Below are 24,256 nucleotides of genomic sequence, written 5' to 3'. Positions count from 1 at the left end.
GGCGCATTGCTTTCTACTTGCTAGCGTGGGGGGCGATAAATCTTGATGGATTGTTATCTTGGCGGGGCCATAGGCCACTGGCCCACCTTCCTCACCCTCTTCAGGATCTTTACTGTCTACGGGAAATAATGAAACCTTGTCAGAATTGTTCTCGGGTCTCCCACCCCTCTGCCTGCCCGGTGTGCCTGGTCAATCGTGGGTTCATCGATTTTGTGTCCGAGCCAAACAGGAGCCTGGGCACCACCATGATCGACCTCTTGATATCGCCCTCCATCTCTTCTCTTGTCGGGAACCCAAAGAAGTAGAGGTTTTTTCTATGCTCCCTGTTCTCAATCGTCCATCTTCAGTTTGACTTCCGACTCCCTCCTTTCTAGCTCCGATAGCCTCATGTCCATTTGCGTTTCCAGTGTGTCGAAGTTTTGATTGCTCTTCGGGCATTGAACCCTCTCGTCGACGGCATCTATTCTGTGATCCAGATGGAGACCCAATGCGGAGCGTATTCCCCTGATTTCTTGGATACTGGGTCTTCCTTCATTCCTCCTACTTTGTTGGGTATGGTCAAGGGGGCGGTGGGCCAGGGGGCCTGAAATTGAAATTTCTCAAGAGTAGTCCTTCAGCTCATTTACCTCTGAGCTCTTGTAGCTCCGCACTGCCCATCTTGTATAAGCCCTCGCCATACTTTTTCAGGTTGGTTGTTTGGATCCAGAGGTGTGCGGCACACGTGGTTCCTGTAACTGGGCGGGTAAGCTGGGACCCTGGGGGGTAAGGGCATGGCTCCTTTCTCCTATGTAGTTGTTGTTTGTCCTCCGATGCTCTATGGAGGCTTTTTGTCTCTCCTTCGGGGTTCTTTGTTTCTCCACCCCCTCAAATCATCTATATGGACGTGTCTCCTCACCATCCCCTGGTGCAAGCCTGCCGTAGACCTGGGTGATGTGGTGAGGCAGACGCACGCCCCTCTTCCAGTCGAGGGGGCCCACACCTCCCCACCTCGTCCCAATACTGATGTTATAGGGCTCTGGCGTCACCTCCCCTTATGTGGGTTGTAGGGCCTGGCTGTTTTCTTAGCTGTCCTCCTCCAGGCCTTCCTCCACATGGGCCCCTCCAAGGCCACCAATCGAGTTTAACTCAGCTGTTGGCTCACCCCCTCAGGATGTGGGTTATAAGATCGCTCTACTCCCCCGCCTGCTCACCACCCCTCCCCCTTGCTTATTGCCTCTCCTCCTGCTCTCCAAGTACTCGCCCCACGGGATGTGGGACCACAGAGGGGGCCCGGCTCCTACCTCACTCACAGCATTGCTCGTGGCTCCTCGCAGGTTCGTGGCCTGTCCCCTATTCTTGGCTCCTTACACAGCTATTTCGGCCGCTTTATCCCCGATTCTCTCCAAACTTGTGGCAGAGGTCACCCAGGCCATCAGCAGTGGGGGTTATCATTACTGTTCTGGGGGGTGGCGGGGTCAGTCCCCTTTCTATCTCAAAGCTTGGTGGCAGACGAAACTCTTACCCGTCCACCATGCACCCCCTGGTGGCCTCCTCCTTTACTATTTGGAACGATTTTACATGTAGCGTGTATCTATATGAAACACATTAAAAAGGAGGAATATTCATATTTCAATTCAGAGTGATGTTCTGTCAGTTGCTTGCTCTTTTTATTTGTATTTGAATGAAAACCCAATGAAGTGACTAACAAAGTAGGAGAAATAATGCAGCCATGAAAAATGCTTGTGATGTATTAAAATGTCGGTAGGGTTTGAGAACTCCAACATTTTTTCTTTTAGCATTCCATACAAAAAGGGAAAGATTAAAGGCAGCTGTAAAGATTAAATCGCGGTAGTATTTTGTGTTTCAGGATTTCATAAAAATATCTGAAAAGCACTGTGCCAAAACGTTCACAGTTGGTACCGAATTGCCTTCTGATTTGTTACAATGCAGATGCTCTTTTGTTGTCATATTTGTAGTGGAAAAGAATGTTGTGACAAGCTCCTCCTTTCTGTTCTTACCTTGTGCACTGCTTCATCTTTAAACGCGTTGTCCTGATGAACCATTGGCAAAGCCAATCATTCTAGCTTTGTAAATGTGGACTGTTTAATGTTTGCCATGCTTAGGTTTTACAAACACAATCTTCCCCTCTGTATTTTCGAAGCTTGGTTTTCCAATGCTTGTTTTTTGTGCCCTTGCAATGCTCTGGCTAGGTTTTCCTCAGAAAGCTCTTGATGACCAGTCCCTGTTGGTCACTCTCCCATTTGGTAGAATAGGCTAATAACTGCATGCTCACAGCCTGGGCAAGAAATGCCCTCACACAGGACAAATTTAAACTGCCAGTAGTAGACCGCCAAGTTTACCTCTCGGGCTCCTCCCACAGCTCATGACGCACATACAATACCTGAGCCAATTGACTGGGCCCAACAAGAGAGAATGAGGCCATTTTGAACACCGATGAGGGTAAGGCATAGAATTACAAGTAGGCATTGTAAAAAGTGTTCTGTCCATTGGGATACACTGAAGTTCATTTACTATGTGTGAAAACAAATTAATCTTATCGCTGAGGATAAGATTGAAATGATTTCAAAAAAGGTAGCAGGCGCTCCTCTCCAGAAAGAACATGGCATGATAACCTGTTCTGAGATGAGCGTTTGCAGCACACGCTTTTTGCTCACTGTGCCTTTCACAGATGGGAAATATCCATTTGCATATCAGTCTTTGTCTCGCCCTCATGGGCAGTCCAGCACCGAAATGCTATGGCCATTCCCCTCTGTACAAGAGTACCAACAGCAACCCTATACACGTGTTTCAGCCTTGTTGGGCCTCATCAGTGAGGTGAAGCTGTGCCTCTCTGAGCACAGTGAGCAGGGAGTCCACGTCTGGATGCCCCCAGGTAACTCAGGGTGACCAACCCCAAGTTCCTTGCAAATATTTCAAAAAAGGTAGCAGGCGCTCCTCTCCAGAAAGAACATGACATGATAACGTTCTGAGATGAGAGTTTGCAGCACACGCTTTTTGCTCACTGTACCTTTCACAGATGGGAAATACCCATTTGCATATCAGTCTTTGTCCCGCCCACGTGGGCAGTCCAGCACCGAAATGTTATGGCAAGATTGAAATGATGAAATCCTATCACTATGTCAATTATTTATGACCCCTTATACTTTAAATGTCATTTCGAAGTGTTGTAATGTTTATAGATTGCCAAAAATACCCAGTTACATTCACAAAGGTGTTTGTTCAGCATCCATTGACCTGGGGAGGCAAACATAGCTCCTGGTAGCTGTTGGTGTCAAGCTAACCAGGCTCTTCTAGGCCAGCAGGAGCTGATTGGCTCCCAGCTCCACTCAATTTCGATGCCTAGGAAAGGGGTGGTATGGAAATTCAGACCTTACTAAATGGTAGTGTTATGGGAGACCATTTAAAATTCAGTGTAAGGGCAGTTTGAAATTTGTGGGACAGTCGCCCATTTCACCTTCCTTGTTAGATTGGTTAGCAGGCTGAGCAAGGTCTCAAACCTCATTCTTACATGCTCAGGTGCTATGCTCTTCTGCCTGCTGGGGCTTTTGCCCGAAGAGGGCAGGGCAAGGCAAGGCATTTGTCAGGCATTGGTGGGGCCCGCGGCTAGAATCCCTGCTAGTTTCACCAAGGTGGGATTCTAGGGGTGTCAGGGGCAAACATCGCCATGCTTTATTCACCCAGATTTAAAGGAGTGTACTTCATGGGTTGGGATTAGCATATGCACAAGATGTGAGCTCTTCCCCACATGGTGTCTATGGCCTCATCTATTAACATATTAACAGCTATTAACATTTCAGAAGAGAGGACAATGGAGAGAGGCTGTCTCTCAGATGTACATGGGGTGTTGACGGAATTGTACTCTTGCATTTACATCGGATGTCTGAAGAAACATGTCTGAGAAGGCAGCACAAGTACCCCACACTCCCTCTCTAAGCTGTGCAGCTTTGTGGGTGCCCTCTGTGACCGCAAACCAATGGTGCATTGCCCTGCCGCAGTCTCATGCTAAATCAACTGTCAAATTTAAACAGGGGGTGTGCACCACAAAGCAGAATCTTGTAATTCACTGAAAGCTGAGCAAAACGCCATCTGTGAAGATAGGATCAGATATCTTGTAAATGCCTGAAATCGATAATTAAGGAAATTGAAAACGTTGGCATGCATGCACTAAAATATTGCGTGATGCAGAAAGGCTTTTTGATGCCATATCTTACAAGTGGTGACTTTAGTTTTGGCTGAGTTGGGCAGATGCTCATTTTTAGTTTTTTCAAATTCTTTTCCTCTGGATTTAAAGAATGCTCATCAATGCCCACATATACCCCTCCAGGTACCACACAAATGGGTTGGAGCAGGCTTTTCAGTCTTCTGTCAAGAGACTGTCAAGAGATAAGAGAAAGCGCTTATTGGTGCTGTGAAAGGCCAGCGGAAAATGTCTGATTATGCAAGTTGGAATTAAAGAGGATGTGTTTTCAATATCTTACAGTAGATGGCACTGTAAAATCACTAAAAAAGTGTTGCACCCAACGTTTTTCTGCCACGTTTAGGGCACAGACTGCATGTAGCCCTTATAGGTGTGACGCTCTCTAAGGCAGACACTTATGGGGATATTATATCGGCAGAATAGTTCACTACACATATTGTGGCGGCTTAGCACAGTGAAGGTGGCTGCTATATACACACATGCAAAAATTAATAGATGTGGCCAAGGACTCAGTCTTTCCCGGCGTAAATAACCCTTTTTACCAAGCATATTGGCAATTCTATGTGTGGAAACCAGGGAATCAAGACCCCGGGAGGGGGCACCCCTATGAAATGCAGCAAAGCAGTGGAAAACGCATCAATGTGATTTACTAAGCAGCATGAAGTCCTTTAAAGCAACAGATATCAAACCTCTCTCCAACTTCAACAGCTCCACTTACCATTACACAATAGATGCTGCTGTGACAGAGCTTTGAGCAGTGTGCACTGGATAAGCATGACCAAGCAGCTAACGAACACTAGAGCAGCTCTCTTGTATCTTTGTTAGCTCTCCCAGGCAGCGAACAAAGCTTGCTCCCAGACATACCTAAAAAAAAAAAAAGCATAACAGGTAGATGAAATGCAAAGGTGACAAAGCACAGATTACAGTAAATGACCGTCCATAATAGTCTGGCAGCTGTCGAATATACAAAATAAAGAAGGCAGTGAACACGTTTGCATAGAAAGTGTTTTTAAAAGCAGAAATGTATTCCTTGATCTATCGACCCTGAAATGCTTGCATGCACATAGGCAGTATCCCACCCTTGGAATTCTCGTTAGGGTACGTATTATTATAGACTAAACAGACCATAAGCCCCCATTGAACATTCTGTAGGCAAAAACGACCATGTACTAAACCCCAAGATAGCTAACACTAACGTACCACGTTTCAATGTAACGATGGAGCATATCCCAGGATGCAGAACAAACGAGCGGACTGTCTCTCATGCCTTGCCACATGAAAACTAGAAGTGGGAGCATAGGTTCCATGTGTTAAAATCGTAGCAAAAATGGCCGTGGACACAAAATATTGCTGCAAAAAGGCAGTGGTTTTGCCGCCGCAATCCATGTAAAGGATGCGGGGGACACCCCGCAACCTGCGGATCCATTATACCATGGAAAGTCATAGTATTTCGTGGGCTTCCTGCAGTATGAAACTAGATGTATTCAGTAGTCAATGCGAACTGCTTGTCTAAGATGTAGTCCGTATTTATTTAATGTTTGTAAACGTGCCTATAGGCAAAAGAGGCGCACACGAAGACAGCAACGAACCCCAAGAACAGAATACATAAAACATCTGCTTTGCTTGATCCATTGATTTGTTGCATTTATGTAGCACGCCATTAGCCAGAGGTGCCTCCGATTGTATGAGACTTAAAGGCCTAGGAGCAAAGCAGTGGAGTCGAGTTCTGAAATGTCAGATTTTTCCCAACTGATCTCAAGTAGAAGAGCATATCAGATGTTCGTGCCCTGGACCTTTAACTGCCATTTTAATGGAAGGGAGGTTACTAGAAGGTTAGCATTACGGGTTGACTGTGAAGGACAGTAAGGCAGTCAACTACAATGTGGTGCAATAAACCTCTGTAGAAATTAAGACCTGCCCTTTACCAAGCGCAGAACGGTTAAGTGGAGAAAGCCAACCAATTAATGAAAGAGGTAATGGAAAAGGTTTCTGATTGAGTCCAAAACACCATTGCCACTAAGTCATGCCCAACAGCATTACTGTCATTGCCTTGCTCCAGTTCATGAGGAATCGCCCTTTGAATACTGCCCTGGCTCCTCCGTTGTGATGGAAAAGTCATATCCCGCGAGACATGCTCCAAGGGAGGATTCCAAAATCCCAATAAAGGAGATGCATGATGCCAGGGAATGCCATCCTTCAGTCGTTGCAAGAAGGGGATTGCAGAAATATCTTGCCAAATACAGGTTGGGTCGAGATGGCAGACAGCAGCTACACAAGGATAACGGATAGGTTGGCCTTGTCTCAAACATCAGAATGCCTCCAAAGAAATGTAATAAGGCTTCAGGGAAGGGTACGACTCAGGAGTCATGCCCAAAGCAACAGTGAGCCCACTTACAGAAAACCGTCTAAACGAGATATCTCAATGCAACCTGAGACCGAACCCAGCAATTCTTGGAAACCACCCAGTCTTTAAAGAATGAAAAGAATCCCCAGGAGTACCTTTTTGTAATGAACTGAACCCCTAATCATACACATTGCATGTCTTTTTGTTTTTTGACTAATAGGATAATATGGTGTCCTGTCCCTCCATTGTACAAGTACGCAAAGCTTATCTCAAAGCCTGGCCCTCTGGGAAAGGAGAGGGGAAGAGGCATTAGAAAAGTGGCAGGAGGACTTTGCGCAGTGGCAGGGTGAAATTGATCACCCAGCTGGGCTTGCAGCAAAAGTATGTGTATTCACAGCGCTCTCAAGATTAAGAGATTGCTAGTACTTGTTTGCATATTCGACAAATTCCAAACGAATTCAAAAACATGAATAGAAGTCAATGAAGAATAAAACTGGCTAAAAAATACCAAAAGAAGGAATTCCAGAAGCATTACTTTAAACTTTTTCCAAACTTCAAGTAATCAAGAATAGTGCATAGTTCAGGAGGGGAAGCGTTCCAAAGTGAGTCTGTGGAGTTATGTACATTCATTTGGGGGCAAAGGTCATAAATTCATGTTGCATATGTTTTGTCCCCCACAATTTATTTTAGATGACATGAACTGAGCTTAAGAAAAGATGAATATCCAAGTTTCATTGAATTTGCATTTTTTTTTTATCTAGGAAAGTGCACATGACAAATTCACCAACACCCGAAAAGAACCTAAAAAATGTTATTGTAACGTTGCTGACAAAGGATAAAATGTGTGCAACATTTAAACCCCAAAACTTGTATGGGAATATTCTGATTTGACCATAAATAAGACTTTTTACTAGTCTGTTGCTCACGCTGCATTGTGGTCTAGTGGGTGACTGGCTTGAAAGCTATAATATCTGGGTTGGAATCCTTGGTAGTTTCCTAATGTGTTTTCCAATTTTAATTCAATTAAATGGAACAGGGGCACACTGCCTTATCAAGGCTATTCGTCCCTTCTTCCCAAGGGGAGCCACCTCTGTGAAGCTAGGGAGGTCAGCTGTCTCCACAAGACAGTCACTAGGGGTCTTGTGAAGTGGGACCTCACTGGGAGGACTCCCCTTTAGATCCAAACGCTCTTGTTCCCATGAGGAACTTTCCAGACCAAGCACCTAATCAGCATATATGCGACTGCCTGCTATGAAGAATGTTTCCTTACATTTGGCTCCAGGCAATGCTAAAACGAACCAGTCATCAAAGTGGAAAGATCTCTTTAAGAAGAGACGTGCATTTAACTTAGATCAGGGGGCTTCCTCTACGCACGAAACACACTCGCCACTCATAATCCACAATCCGAGAAGCCAGGCAAGGAAGTCTATTACCTGAGTGAGTGCCAAGCCCTGCAAGGTTCCCCTTCATACACGAAGACCTGGGGGGAAAGACAGAAGTGAGAGGCCGTTGGGGCAACAGTATGGGAGTGGAGAAACTTGTTTGTATATCGTCCTTATGACTGGGACAACAAACCAGCCTAACTGGAGAGGTGAGAAGCCAATAAACATGACGAATAACCCTGTGTGAGAATTTCAGTCAACTGTGGAAACGAATAACCTGGGAAGAAGGTGAAAGGCTCCATGAGTGCAGGTTGGAAGAGTGCAAAGAACACACCCCAAAAATCTAAGTGTTGCGATAAGACTGTCAAGTTAAAAGTATAAGAGAACTAATTGTAACAGTTTGAGAAGCCACCCTCAAAACGGGGAGTTCCTTCCCTCCTGACTTAAGTGGTTATGCAACAAACTGATTAACAGATTCTTATTTTATTTATTTATTTATTTAAAGCCCTATCTCCGACACATATGCCCCTTGGATCCCTCTCCCTTGAGCTAATAATGAGCCAAGAAACCAGGCCGGTGTACGGGAAATATATTGGTATTTATTTAAATTAAAAGCAGTGGAAATTAGCACAAAAAGCTCAAAACACCTCTTCATCCGTGGCACAACACAATCAACTTCTCTCAGCATAAACAAATCACAAAAGTGAGTTAAAAATAACACCACCACAATTGTTCCCTTTCTGTAAATTTCACTTCACAAAATATTTACACTGATCAATAAACAAGGCACTTATGTAATGTTGGGCGATTTTTGATTTTCGTGCGGGCTTAAAAGGCTAGCAGTAGGATTTCAAGATTGGTTCAAATACATATGGCAATTAGGATTTCGCCTACACTTTTAGTTTAAAATAAATACAGGGTGGTATAGCGTTTTTTAAATTTGTTTAGACCCCCCTTGCTTTGGTCTATGTTGGGAAGTCAGACAGAAAAATGTGAATGATTTGGCGGAATTTTGGATTTCAGAACCCCCTTACTGAAAAGCCTGTTTTGGGGAAGCTGGATAAAAAGGTTGGTTTGATTTAAGTACAAAACACCCCTCTTCCTAAAACAGTCGGGGGTCAGCTGGACAACCAGGATTACCCAATTAAATTATATAGTATAGTTTTCAGCGCACTCTGGGAAGTATTCTTTGTTAATTTCGAATGTTAACAAAATCCACTGTTTAAGGTTCAGGAAAGCCAGCTGCATCTCAGGCCACTCTCGATAGATAGGGCAGGAGTCTGGTCACCCCACTCTCAAAGATGGCCTCCCGCTCTACACCATAGGACCCAGTCAGCTTTGAGGACCAGATGCTCTCTCAGCAGTCTCCTCTGGTGTTGCATGGTATGTTTCAGCAGCCTTCCTGATGGGCTGTCTTTTCTCTATGTCCTCCTGTCTCTTTTTTCTGTCTCTGTCGTAGTGCAGTCCGTCTTATATAGCAGGGATATCGCCACCAATTTTACAATCTTGGGGGAAGTACCCTGCAATAATCCCTGGCACTAGGATTGGCCAGTTACCCTTCTCTCCCCCTTGCCCCCAAACCCAGCCTCCAAGTCTGGATTGGTTTAGGGGTTTGGAGCAACATATGGCAATTCCCATTTATCATCCTTTGTTCTCCTTTCAACTTTTTGGCAAAAACTGGTATCACAATTTCCTAATTTTACTAGCAACTGCCAGACTAAACGATTTTCTGTTTCTGCTAATCGTGGGGAATTGGATAAAACGACCACCAAATCTGTATCATGGCTATGTGGCACCTTTCTGCCGTTTCCATAAAAAACACAACAGTTATGAGTATGTAAGTTATTCAGCATATCCCTAATTTCAATTTCTACCCGCTCACCAAATCTCACATTTGGAACATGTTCGGATCAGCCAGAAACTTAGTTTAACTGTCCCTTACAGTTCCCAGAGTCACAGGAAGATTAACTGTATATCCCCAAAATCGCCTGGAAATTACATAAAACATAGTACATAGATGAAATCCATCCGCCTTATGATGTCTGAGAAAAAGGTGTAAATGATAAGTCATTTTAAATAAATTGTGAATGTTGATGTGGGACAAATGGTCCTGCTACTGGCCATTTGTTTTCACTGGGTCAGTCTGTGCCTTTATCAGTCTCGTTTGTGTTGGAAGCTTGCTCTTTGAAGTGGGTGCCCCCATTGTCACACATTAGTCGTGCTCCAGCCAATGATGCCTTTTCTTGAAGTCACTGCTTTCAGAGCCAGCAGGTCTGGAGAACACTGAATTTCTACTCCTTCAGCAGGACATTTTTACTGTGGTTGGTCATTAGATGGGACATGCGACATCCAGGCCGGAAGTAGATGTCCTTGTGAAGTTTGGCCCACAGCCAGCAAAAGGGTCTGCCTTTGGGCTGAAATTTTTCATGAAGACAAAGTGGCCTCTCAAAGTGCCGCCTTGCCCCGTGCTGAAAACATGGGGAAGGGAAGCCAACTGCTCAACTATCCCGACATATCATTTCTTGCACACTTTCCTTTTGCATACATTTTTATCCCACACTATTATGTATTTAGAATTAAGGATTGGCAATAGGTTTATTAGTATAGGCCCTTATTTTGACAGACTCCACTAGGACTGCATTATTATTTGTTGGTCGTAGCTTGCTCCCATCCTTAGATTTAGGTTTAGCTGGGCATTCAACTAACCCATTTAAAGTTCAATAAGCACCCTTGAACTGTGATCACTTGTCGGTCTTCACTGTTTGATACCATGCCTTCCTTAAATGGTCGATAGTCAAGAGGATAGTTTGTGGAGGTGGAGTGTGTTTACAGACAAAGACCACAACACCCCCAATGTAAGGTGATCCCACAATCTCCTTGATATGACCCTTTGAGGAGCCCATAATAGGTCTCACACTTTTGCCGGGAGAGTGTCCATGTCCTTTAGATATATCCAAAACGTCGCTAAGTCGTCCCTCGTGTTATCTAATAAGACTCTCAATTGGGCCGCTAAGTAGTACAGGGAAAAGTCTGGGAATGCAAACCCTCCAGCCCCCCTGGCCTCCAAGTGCCCTCGGAAGGGTGAGCGGTCCTCTTGATCCTGGGACACCAGTTTTGCCAGACAAGTCTACTCAAAACTGAATGCATATTCACAAATGTGTACATTTGACAATGTTTTAGTTTGATTAACAAAATAGCTATTCGGAGGCTTCGTCGGGAGAGCCATAAAATGAGATAAAAACCAGAGAGCACATTCATCTTCGCTGCTGTCATCCCACTCTACCATGACAGTATTAGCGGGTCCCACCTCTATTGATCCCGTTTGACAATCTCCCAAATACTGTTAAAATTCCACTCCGCCAGATAAGCAGGATCTCCCTGCAGCAAAATCCCAATGTATCGAATCGCAGCCTTCTCCACCCCTATGTGAAGGATTTGTTTCCTACCATCAAGACACTAACGCCATTATGGAAGATTTGGATGCATTGAAATTTAACCCTGCCAAGAAACCAAATCGTTCAGTGAGAGATAGCAACACGGGAATGGAAGACTCCACGTCCCTCAAGTAGCACAGGATGTCATTGGCAAACCAGGAGCGCTTGAAATCACTTGAATCCGCTTCTCCCCGTCTAATGCCTCTTATCCCTTGATGATCGCAAATCCCTATTGCCAGGGGTTCCATCATTAACGCGTATAGAAGCGGGGAAAGCGGGCACCGCTGCCTGCGTGCCTCTGCTTAAAGGGAAGGGCTCCAATAGACTACCATTAACATGCACTCATGCGAACGGGACTCTGTATAGTGCTGCAACCCAATTCCAGAAGTTGTCCTCCTAACCCCTTATTCCACTCAAATGCTTTTTCGCCATCTAAGGAAATTTGGCAAGCTTCCAGGTCCAACTCCCGAGTGTGATGCATTAAATAGATTCTGTTACAGATATTCTCCGAGTCCTGACAGCCTCTACCAAAGCCTACCTGATCACGGTGGACCAAGGAAGGTAGTAGTCCCTCTAACATAGCCCTCAAGAGATTTACCAGAATCTTGACATCTGTGTTCAGTAGAGAGATAGGGCGATACAATGAACACTGTGTAGGGGCTTTACCCTCTTTGAGAATCCCAACTAGAATAGCCCCCATCATTGTTCCCGGAAGTACCTCCCCTCTCCAACACCCCAACTAAATATGGAGCCAGAGTGAAACAGTATCATTTATAGAACTTGACCAAAACCTCATCACCGGGTGTTATACCCAATGAAGACGTGATAGGGACAGTTAAGGCAATGAAGGTGGGCACAAGTGCCTCCAACGGAGATACTGGATCTCTTGACACTCTCGGAATCAGCAGAGGCTCAAGGATGTCGGATGTGTGACCCATCACCCTCATATTTTGACTTGTACAGCCGCTCATAATCTCATAAACTGAACTCTTGTGCTTCCATATCGTAATGAGCCACCAGGAGGTCCGATTTTATAGTTCCCACCATCTTATTTTTTTGGTCCCCCCCTTAGCCTCCAAGCCAGCATTCTATTTCGCAGGTCTCCCTTCTCATAGTACTTTTGCTTGAGAAATAGCAATTTCTTCTGTCATGTACCATGAAATATTTGGCCTGTTTGTACATTTTCGACTTCCCTGCCTGTTATGGGGTCATTGATATCTGCCTCCCTCCGCACTGATTGAACTGCATCAATTTTACTTCTCAGACCTTCCTGTTTCATTCTTTCACTCTTCTTATGGGAACCTATTCGAATTAGCCCCTTCCCCCCCCCCCCCCCCTATTCTTTTCCTTATAACCCTTCCACAACTTGCCTGGTCCCAACTCCCCATTATCACATTCAAAAGATTCCTTGATTCTTGTAAGAGAATGGAAAAATCTTTCTTTTAATAGGGAGTCATTGCATTTCCACCTACCCCGTCGAGGCTTTCAATGACGTCTTACCCAGGGGACAGTACATTGGATCGATTTACATAGATAGAAATACCATAGAGTGTGATTGGCCTTAGTCTTGGCAAGTATCCCTTGCTATCAAGATTAGTGCAGAAATGAGAAGAAATAGGAAATAAAATAACAAAGAATCCACCTAATCTGTGATAAATAAGATGCACATGAACTCTATTCCTTATTTATCAATAATTCCATCCAAAATAATATACAGCAAATGAGTAAATACATTGAATATATTTGTGTTCACATCAATTTTTAGCAAACTTCCTTGTGATGATCAAAGTGGGATAAACTGCAGACAAATGTGATGTAGAACCCAATTTTTCAATTCATTGTGTTTTTTTCAATTGTTTTTTATACGAATCCTTATGAATGTCATGCATGTTCTATTTTTCCATTTCTAGAGTTCATTTTTCTAGATTGGGGTTGGCCAACGTGTTTGTAGCATCGAGGTGGTCTTAGGGGAATCCTAATAACTAGGCAGAAACCCCTGGTGTTGCATGTTCTATGGGCCCCCCATATTTGCCAAAGAAGGGGAGGCCTCTATAATCTTGATACATTGGGACATATCATTTTCAAAGGATAGAGCCGATGAATTAGAACAATGGATTAGGTGCGCTATGCTCCCGTTGCAGCTGTAACAAACTCAGTGTGTTGCAGAATTTCGTTCTCGCGATTTCGTGACACTGCGAAGATGCTTTTTTTGTTTGGTCCTAAATAAATCTTGTATTCATTATTTTACTAATCTAGTTTGTGTGCAAAAGTGCTTTCTATAGCCGTGATACTATTTTTCACGCTACATTTACTGCATGACTACAGGATCTGATGCTCCTTTTTTTGTAGGTGCTTTTGGACCCCACTATTCCAGGCCATTTAACCAAATAACTTATGTAGGTTGCCTCTGTTTATTGTTGCACACTTTAACACGATGCCTCCAGGCCATTCTTCGCTGTGGGCGGCCTATTGTCACTGCCTGCCCTCAGTAACAAGTCTCGGATCTTGGAAGACATACGTCGGACTGTACTTCATTCTGCACACCTCATGGGCTGCAACTATGTCCATCAGTGGATAGCTTATCCCACAGTGTTTCGAGGCAGCCGCCCGTGGGTGGGGTGTGAACTCTGTCATTCTCTTTTGGGTGGCGGTCAACCTCAACTGGGACGCCCGGTTTACGTAGGAGATCCCACGGAGTGGCTTGGGAACTGCTGCTGCCCTGCGTTGCTGTCAACCGCGAGCTGCTCAGAATACAAACTGCTGTATCTCAGGAGCCCTTTGTGTGGGAACTTAACCCAGCTTAGCAATGTTTTAGGTGATTCACCCACCCTCGAGTCTGGGCATCAACAGCGGTTCAGTGTTGGACAACACCCGGATTCCAGGATCAATGCAACAATGTTGCAGGCATTGACGCGCCCCCCAGGTCATCGATATTAATTCATTAATTGCTGTCAGTGGGTTACATAATTTGCCGCCCTGCTGTTGCTCCACCAAATGCCTCACGTAAGCGGATGGTTGTGCACGGATTGTGTGGGGCTTAGCCTGTCCTGTAGCCACAAAATGTAACTATTAAATTCCAATAAAGGAACGAATGGGAGATGATTGCCACAAAGACCCACTTCAAATGTGTACAGAATGAGCTGATGTGCGCTGAACAAATTAAGATTCATATCTCTGCCATGATGAATAAAGGATTGATTAGGCTCAGCTCTGCTGGGGATTAAAAAGTAGTGACATGAATTTTAAAACACAACGCAGACAGCGCAGGGAATGGGCCGGATCAAGACAGAGCGGCGCTCCCACAAAAAAACCTCTTGCCGGAGTGCCACACCATCCCCCAGACCCAGGGGCTAACACATGATCTCCCAGATCCTGCCCCTAAACGAGCAGACAGCTTTCCACCGCTTTCGGAAAGCAACAGGTTGCTCGCTCACGCGTCGTAGCCCAAGGACCTGGGTCTAGCACAGAACACTAACAACCAGATCTGTTCTGGAGCTGTATTGTCAAGTATTGCATGCATTTGAAGACTCAGCACTGGAGGCTGCATGCAGAAACTACCAAAGCCTCACATATACCAGTTTGGACAGCTTCTTCTTCTTAATTATCAGATGCATGGGCGGACCCACGCAGGCGCTTCCCCATCCTAAAGGATGATGTGCACCAGACCCACCAATCAGTACTTAGCTCCCATAAACTCACAACTCCTCCCAGCGCCCAGTCTGCCTCACAAAATCCAACATCACACTGTTCCTTCTACTGCCTCTCACCCCGTCACCTCCCAGCAAAGCCTTTCCACCCAGCTCAGCCACACCCAGCGCAGTCAACCGAACCCTCATCAATTCTCTCTCCTCAACATGTCTCTCGCACCTAAGCAGAAAATGTCCCACAGTCTCAGGCACCCCACACACCGCACAATCCCTCGACTCACGCTTCCCTACTCGAAACAGTCATTCGGCCCCACGTGTCCTATCCTCAACCGATTCAGCATCACCTATAATTTGTATAATTTTACTGTATCCTGTATAATTTGTAACTTTGTAAGCTTCGCATTATCCTACCTGTTGCGCCCTTCTACCCAAGGGTCTGGAGCGCATTAGAAATAAAAAAAATAAAAAAACTCCTCCCCCGCCTCCATTCCAGGCTCCCCGCATCCACCTTCACCGACACTTTCCCACGAACACCGAACATCCACCTGCCCTTCACCCCACTCACCCACCTCTCCTGCCACTCTTCCATGACCCATCTCACCACCACAGCATTTACCTCATCCACACTCAAAGGCAGCCTCACATCAATCGCTCCCCTTCTCATACCCTCACCCGCCGCCCGATTCTGCAACACTGTATATGTCCTGCAATTTACAGACCTCTCTTGTTTAGGGTGAATATTGTGACCAATGAAAACGGAAGAGTCCATTATTTGCTTAAAAGGGTTTTTATTTCTGAGTCGCTATAAGACCTGTTTAGCATTGAAAATTGTGGATATTATGGTGATCCCATAATGCACTTTGCTTTTATGCAAATCGACAGGATTGGGTTCTATGAAGAGCCAGCTATTAAGAGCTAGTGTTGTGCAAACTGTCTAGGGCCACGCCCCTTTGCCCCGTCCCCTCCTTCCCACAGCCCCGCCCCTTCAATTAGGTGACCGTTCCCCCAGTGTATGTGACGGTTCCCCCAGTATATTTTTTTCATTTCCAGCACTGACGGCAAATGTTTACCTGCTCGGCTAACACAACTTATATTTAAGCCTGGTTTAAAAAAAATACAAGACTGGCTGACTAACCAAATAATAAATCGTTAAGGTTGGATAATTTTAACAGCATAAATTATATTACTAAACCTGAATAGGCCAGTGTGGCCTGGGATGTTTGAAGGAGGTTTTGCGGCCAGGAAGCTTCACTGTATGGCGGCGTTGCGCGCCTCGCGTCCGCCTCAGGACGGGCAGCGGCACGAGCAGGCCTCGTGACGCACTTACTTTTCAGTAGGAGCTTCTTTACCACCGCGCGACGCAGCGCCCCCCCTGTTATAAGGCATCTTGAATTGGCCAGTGCCTGCCTTGAGTGAGCCTCGTCTGGCCACGCGTTGTGTGCTCTCGGTGGATGTTGCGCCGCCAGTGAATCCAGTCAGAGTCGCGGTCTGAGGACTGCGAGGAGACTAGAGCAGGTGAAGAAAGACCGTTAAGGTGTCACAGGGGGGGGGGGATTAGTGACGGGAGCCTTTGGGGCCGTGTTATCCACTCATTGATGGCAATGAGCAGCACCACGGCCTCCCACCCAAAGTACTACTGCCCAAAAAGAGAAATATCGGGAGGGTTGGCACCAGACCTGCCTATTCTCCGGGTTGGAAGAGCGTTCAGTCTCTGGGATTTCCAAGCGTCTCGGTCACTCCGCACACACCTCCATGTGATTGACTACAAAAAGACCATTAGTGGCCAATTACATGGAGATCTGGTTCGAGACACTGCATGGAGCAGACATTCCGCCCATATCGGTCACTGAAAGTCTCAATTTTCTCCTATGAATCATATAGGAGTGACACATATTTTCGAATAGCCACGAGTCTTCAAGACAAACATCCCCGATACCCATGAACTACTTAATTTGTAGTGCTTACATAATATATACTGCTTTTAACAGTTGTACTTCGGAAATTGGAATGCAGATAGATGCCTGACTGCAAAAACCGTCCTGCACATAAACCATATCCCTTTCCATCTCTTCCCCCTTCTCCTCCTTGCACCCCTTTTCCCGTGGGGCCCTGAAGCAAACGCATCGGCATGCATTGCTACATAAAACACCAGTAAGTAAATAAATAATTAAAAGTTGCAAGCTCAATGCATGACCGGTTTGCTGATTTATCTGCGCTTATGTCCTGCTGGTGTAACCTTTTGCCAAACTATTACGAGTCTCATTATTTTTGACATATTTGCTAAGATCCTGGTTGTAGTCCCTTTCGTAAATGTTTTAACCTTAAGTGTGATATGGCCAAATGTGTATACGTGCAGGCATGTGTGTATGCACATGTAAGCTTTATAGTAAACAACCTGTAAGAAATATCGAAGCACGTGTAGCCAAGAGGGTTTATTTTTCTATAAGGGTCCCTTTTGCACATAGGATAAACCTTTACTGTAGAGTTTCTTCACTTAAAAGTTGAAATCTACAGACGTCGTGTTCATCTATTTTTTTTCTAGCATGCTTTTTGCTTTTTTTTTTCCAACGTGTGGGCCGGAATCGTGGCATCTGGTGACTTATATCTCTGGGTCTTTGCCTAACAAATGTAGCAAACTGTCAAGAGATCTACCAGCTAGTGGAACCAAGCTAAACCAGCTACGAAGCTACTCATTAGAATGTCTTGATATTCTCATAAAGGTTGCTCTGTATGATCTAAGGCTGAACCTAATAAAAACTAACGAGATAAACGGAATCCATGGTAAATCAGAAAATAACACCTGCCGATTCTGTGCTCCAACCAATGAGATTGAAACCATGAAGCACAACTTGATCTACTGTGATGGGCTGAGAGAAACGAGGAGAAAGCACTTAACTCTGCAGTTAAAGAACTACAGGACGATGGATGACTGTTGGAACGTCCTGATAGGTGAAGAAAAGACATTGTCGGTCATAGCCGCTGTGTCCATGATACAATCTATTTTACAGCAACTTGAACCTGAATCATCAACATGACCTAAGGGACGAAAGGAACCAAAGGCTTTTTGTCTTAAAATCACGTTACAAGACTAATAACACTAAGAAGTGATGGACGACTGTGTAGACAACAGAGTAGAAGAGGAAGTCATAGATGTAATTTGTAAAAATTAAGTCAATTAAATAAAAAAAGAAAATGTAGGCCGGTCTGGTTGTCATGTATACCTGCTAACCCACCCTCATTTGGTTGGTGTTGCCAGCCTAGGACTAAAGTTACCTTAGTAAAAAGTGTAATGACTCATCTTTTTGGTTTTGTTGCAGCCACCCAAAATATTGCCAACAACATTGCTACAGAGAAGAGAAAATCGTCCGACACACTACCACTGAAACACTTGTTTATAGGCGTGTTATATCATATCACATCACTGACAACGTACAGATGTCCTCATTTTCCCATAGGGACATCTGTATGTTGTCATTCGTACGGCACCTCTCCAATAAAATAAGGTGAGAGGGCATCTGTATGTAATAGTTCATTGGATGGGTGCAATACCACTGACAACATAAAGGTGTCCTTGTAAGAAATCAAATTGAGATGAAAACTTTAATATAGGACTATTACGACCAAAGACTAATATACAGCCAACAGATGTCCCTTTCGCCCCTTGTGCGCCGTCACCTTTACAACCCCCTCTTGAGCTGAAAATCTGCTACCAAGGGACAAAGACATCCGGGCTCTATTTGTACCTAGAGTTTCAACCAAGCATGCTTTTATAACATAGCCAGATTCTCAGGAAACACTTAGACAGAAATGTATTGGATTAGAAAGACGATCTAAAAAAGAAATCAATATGTTTTGGGAACCCACGACTATGCCGAATTACCATGATCAAGAAAAAATACAGAGCATTAACAATACTTATTTTCCCAGATTTGAGCAACCCAGAAGAGACTGACGTTGCCCTGAAATGGGAAGATGATCTTAAACTAGGATAAAAAGTCATGATCCAATTTCTGATATAGCACGCAGACAGAGAAATAAAACATGAACCATATTAAAGATAGAATCCCTCAAAAGGGAAATTGAATTTATGGCTGCATCGTTGGCATCCAAAGAAAAAACAACAATGAATGGCATCCTCAAGAACCATAAAGATTAAGTTAAAATATCTTGTTCAGTTGTTGACAGTGAACCACACTAGTAGAGAATCATCTTCTGAATCCGGAACAGGGGGACAAATAGTGGAACCATCTAGGAAAGGGATTTTTTAGATGCAATCAGGTTCAGAAAAGGAAATCTGAGAATTCTGACAAGGCGTACACTTTCAGGATCCCGTAGAAACAGATGAATCAACAAGAGGACGAAAGAGAGGAGGCACACATCAATTTATAAACAGAACCAAACCAACGTATACCCAGATCAGGATATCGGAGACAGTTGAGGCTAGGCATAAGCAGAGGTGTCAGTGTAAATATAGGAAAAAGGATAACACTTTGAGTTCTAACTACATTGATACACAGATCCATCTATTCAAGTTTACTCTTAAATTGAAGGTGAAGAAATTCTTGAAATGTACACAGTTGCTCTTAACACTAGTAGATATTGAAATCCACATTAGAACGTGATTTGAATAGTTATCTTAATATAGATGAACATTGCCTCAATGTACCAGAACTAAAAAGGAAATCGCATACTAGAGGAAAAAGAGAATAAATCATGTGTATACATACAGTCCTATATTTGCTCTCAAATCGACCCTCCCAGGTGCAACTTGGGTCCTTCCTTTCATCTATCTTCCTCTCTACCTGTGGTGTTCCCCAGGGGTCTAACCTCTCACCCTGGCTTTTCAACCAATACCTGGCAACTCTCGCCCACTGCATTGCCACTTTCTGCTCAAATGTTCAGTGCTATGCTGACGACACTCGACTCATTTTGAGGCTGCCCTCTGCCACCTCCTCTCCCTCTCTCATCTCTGATTGCCTAACTGCCATTCAAGATTGGTGTTCAGCCAATGATCTTTGTCTGAATGCCAGCAAGACGGTGATCCTCCTCATCGGCACACCTTCACCATCCTTTCCCCTCACTCTCTGGCCGGCCTCCCTTGGCCCTCCTCCTACCCCCACCTGCGAGGCCAAGAACCTTGGGGTCATCTTTGACTCCACCCTTCCCTTCTTTGTTCACATCTGAGGTCTCTAAAAAGTCACATTTCCGACTGCACCTCCTCGGCCTTTCCTCTCCTTCCCCCAGAAGCTCATGGTATCCCAAGCTCTGGTTCTCTCTAGCTTGGACTATTGTAACAGCCTCTTTCTAAATCTACCTGCCTCTACTCTCCGCCCTCTGCAACTAATCCAGAACGGGACTGCAAGACTTGTCCTTGGCCTCAAGCCCTGGGATCGTATCTCTCAAGCTCTGAAATCTCTCCACTGGCTCCCAGTGGATGCAAGGATTAAATTCAAAACCCTCTGCATTGTCCACAAGGCTTTCGGGGCCCTGGGTCCAAAATACCTTCAGCTATCCCTCCGCAAATACCTCCCCTCTCGAGCTCTTCACTCTTCTACCTTCAACTCCCTCAGGGTCAGTCGTTTTTCAAAGAAACGAGCTGGGGTAGATCTGTCTTTGGCTGGGAGCTCCCTCTGGAATAGCCTCCCTGCCTCTCTAAAACTTGAGGCGAGCCATCTCCTGTTCCGGAAGCACCTCAAGACCGTACTCTTTTCTTCTGCCTTCGCTCCTCCTCTCCCCTGCTGATCTGTTCTCTCTTGGCACTGTGCATCTGGCCACCCTCTGTCCTTCGGGCCCAGGTACCTGCTCACCCTGCCACCCTCCCGCACTGCCTCCGGGCCACCCCTTGCACTGGGGTCTCTATCTGTACCCATACAGCTCCCCCTTTTTCTTCCTGCACTTATCAGACCTACCCTGTGTGCTGCCTTAAACCTAGCACTTGCAAATTGCTTGCTGCATTACCACTGTTTGTTGCCTTTATTATTTATTTATTGTTATTTATCTGTTTCTCCCCTGCTTCGCACTTTCCGCTTCTCCCTCCTTCCATGCCCTTTTCCCCTTCCCGTCTTCCATGCACATGTGCGTTCTCAATGTCACTGGGCCTAGTAAGATTGCTGTTTTGTTCTCACCTGTTCCCCTCCCTTGCCTTGTTGCGCTCTGAAACACTTGTGTACGAGCGCGAATTATGGCGTATCAGTAGTACGATACAGGATCTGAGAATTAGGATTCTGGAACACCCCAGCATGCTGGGGTGTCATGACATCCAGTACTTTGCAACCTGTTGGCAGCAGAAGCACCAATTAGGCAACAAGAAGGATATCAGATTTGTGGGACTTGATACCTCCTCCTGTGGTGTAAGAGGAGGCGACTGAGAACAGAAACTTCGGCAACAGGAATCAATACTCATATGCACATTTTGCACTGTAACCCAAGGATTCAATTCTGATGAGTTCAATGTTTTCCTGTAATAGAAGTAAGAAAGAATGTACAGGAGATAGTGTTCAGAGTGACGTGCCTCGGGGAGATCTTGTCAACACCCTGCAGGTATTACTTGTACTAGATCGAATACTGAGGATTTCTGGCCTATCTATTGCAATCTAAATTTGGGTCATTTACACTTGCATTAAGGCATTTATAGTATGTATCAAATATTCTCTATTATTACTAAGGGCGCACCTAGACTTATACATTAGTCAAACACTGTATTTTACATTTCTATGTATTGATATTATTGAATGGGAACATGCAATAACATATAACCACTGGATAGGTCACCACCATGTCCTGGAAGCGCAGCATATGCACCGATGAGAACCATAACGTGATCATTCCTTCACAACATGAAGGTTGTTGCTCTGAAGCTTTTTGGAAGATCATGCAATTCCTTAATGTAGCATCAAAGTAGTTTGCAACCTTTGTAACTTCTGGAAATATAAATGGGTCACTGTCCCGTTCTTCTTTTCATGCTCTATTCTTCAAGCAAAGACCTTGCGTTTGGACCAGGTATACTTATGGGCCTATTTGGAGTTTTCAGAGTAGCTTAAAAAAACAGAATTGAACGAGATGGGGAGTCTCATTCTTGTGGATACCAGCTCCTGATACAACTTGCCCTGAAGGTCTAGTGGGATGTTAAAGAATTTGCAAGGTCTGCATTACAAACGAGGAAAGACCATATGCAAATCGGGCTTGGTCCCACCCCAAAAGGTGCAATCCAGCCCAAACTGCTAGGTCATATCCCTTCTGCATGAGACCACAAGCATCCCCAAACGTGTTTCGGCCTTGTTTGGCCTCATCATTGAGGAGCAGCTTGGGTCTCTAGGCCCAGCAGGCACATGACCCACGTCTGGGCATACCCGTCCCACTTAGGATTACAGCAAAACGAAAGGTGATGGCTGGAAGGTTTAGAATTAGTCACATTAACATCTGATCTTGGCAGGCTGAAAAAACAATGGTCAGGAGGGTTGCCCAGAACTATGCCTGTGGTTATGATTTGTTCAAAACCTTCCAGCCATCAATTTTTGGTTTCCTTATGAGTTCAGGCTGCGTATGCTTTCCCTCGGTCTCTGCAGATTCCTATGGTTTTGAGTAAAAGTAGCAGAGCAAGGCGTGATGATTTTGGGATCTAGGTTCTTGGGGGGCAGGGGGGACTCTGCCTACATATAGTAGTTGCTCTCCTACTGGGAACACTTTGAAGAGCCTGTTCCTTTCAGACGCCCCACTCCTCCTTATGCTTCTAGCGAACTTGATCCTCCCCAAGTCCACTTAACTTGGTTTCTGACCCGAACTACCACACCATCTACAGTTGTGGGCTGTGCATCTGCCTTTTGCACAGCGAAATCTGCCATTTTCCATCAGGCCCACAATGAGATTTGCATTGCTCTCCGATGTGATTTTAGAAGTTCTTAGCCAGCAGTGTTGGACATGCTATTGTGCCCCCCTTGGAATGTCCATAGTTGGTAGTTGTCACAGGCCTGGTGCAAGTAGGAGGAGTGTGTTAGGCATTCATTGAAACACATAAGTGTACAGACGCCCAACACGATGTGAAGGCGGTGGTTCCCTTGCAAATTCTTAAAAATCCTGCTGGACCAATAGGTCATGAATTTAAATACCTACTCGACCTACGGTGATGAATGATCCACATTTTACCGGCCCTTCCTTTAAAATTGTGTAGCTCACCATAAGCCTATTAATGTTTTCCTTACTGTTGCCAGCAACAGTTATTTGACCTTTGAAACTTTATTTGCTGTAAATGTCAAAACAGTAAACCTCCAAGAATTTCATAGTATTCGCCAGTAAGTTCGTACCATGCAAATAGTCCTCTAATTTCATAAATACTCCTCAACTATGTGAGGGGTCTAGTAGAATTTGCAAGCCCAGGATGTCGCTACCTGGTTAAATGACACAACTGACCAATGTGAAACCACTTATTTTCAAGATTTACATTATGAAAACCTTGTGAAATTGTCCTTGCTGGTTGGGTCCGAATAATTAAATAAAATGCATTGGTTGTAGAATATGCTATGTACCAAACATTTCAACTGAAAAATAGGCATTGCCTAAACCAGCCATTTTAGCTTTTTGCATAGTGGAAATGCTTTTTGCTACCGGATATTGACAGCTCAACTAATCACAGAATTTGACGGCGATTCATACCACATTCCCATGTGCTACGATCATTTGACAGGTCGACTGGTTTACATTGGCAAGATATTCTAAAGTACCAACCTCATATGGTAGGTAATGCTGTCATTAAGTGGATGCCAACTTGCATACACTCCCTCCGCACACCATGAGCAATGCTCAGACGTGCTAACACAATAGGCAACTTCACGATGACTCACCAATGGTGCATCTCTAAAACTAGAAATGTAGTGGCCCATAGAGTGATGGTAAAGTAGTTGTAGTACTTGTAGAGTGAGGTTTTCAGATAGGATTGTACCATCCATTGGGCTCCTTCTCACCAATGTCTATGCAGGTGTATAGTACAGGCTTCTTGACACTTTATTTATCTCTGCACACATGATCAAGGAAGCATATAAAGGGTTGCCAGGGACACAACCACATAAACTCAGAGCAGAGTTTGACCTTGCATCATCAGCTAGTCCTGTCAGTCTACACATAAACACGAAGCGCCTGCCATGCTACTTGCAAAGATGTAGGAAAAAGTCCTAAAGTACTACGCATTGCATGCTGGACACTATCGGCCACATCAATCCTTGTATGATTGGCATCACCGATTGATGGAATTATATGTT

The 24,256-nt window shown here is 44.7% G+C and overlaps 1 protein-coding gene across 4 annotated transcripts in view; it reads left to right on the top strand.

The window, feature by feature from the left end:
- The window catches only part of SLC4A11 (solute carrier family 4 member 11), a 1,288,767-nt gene that overhangs the window by 137,582 nt on the left and 1,126,929 nt on the right, over window positions 1–24,256 (top strand). The window lies entirely within an intron of this gene.

Source organism: Ambystoma mexicanum, chromosome 6q (assembly GCF_040938575.1).
Source record: "Ambystoma mexicanum isolate Mex_15411 chromosome 6q, UKY_AmexF1_1, whole genome shotgun sequence".
In the NCBI taxonomy this organism is placed as follows: domain Eukaryota; kingdom Metazoa; phylum Chordata; class Amphibia; order Caudata; family Ambystomatidae; genus Ambystoma; species Ambystoma mexicanum.
Note: the sequence above shows the minus strand (reverse complement) of the source record. Positions and strands in the feature narration are given on the sequence as shown.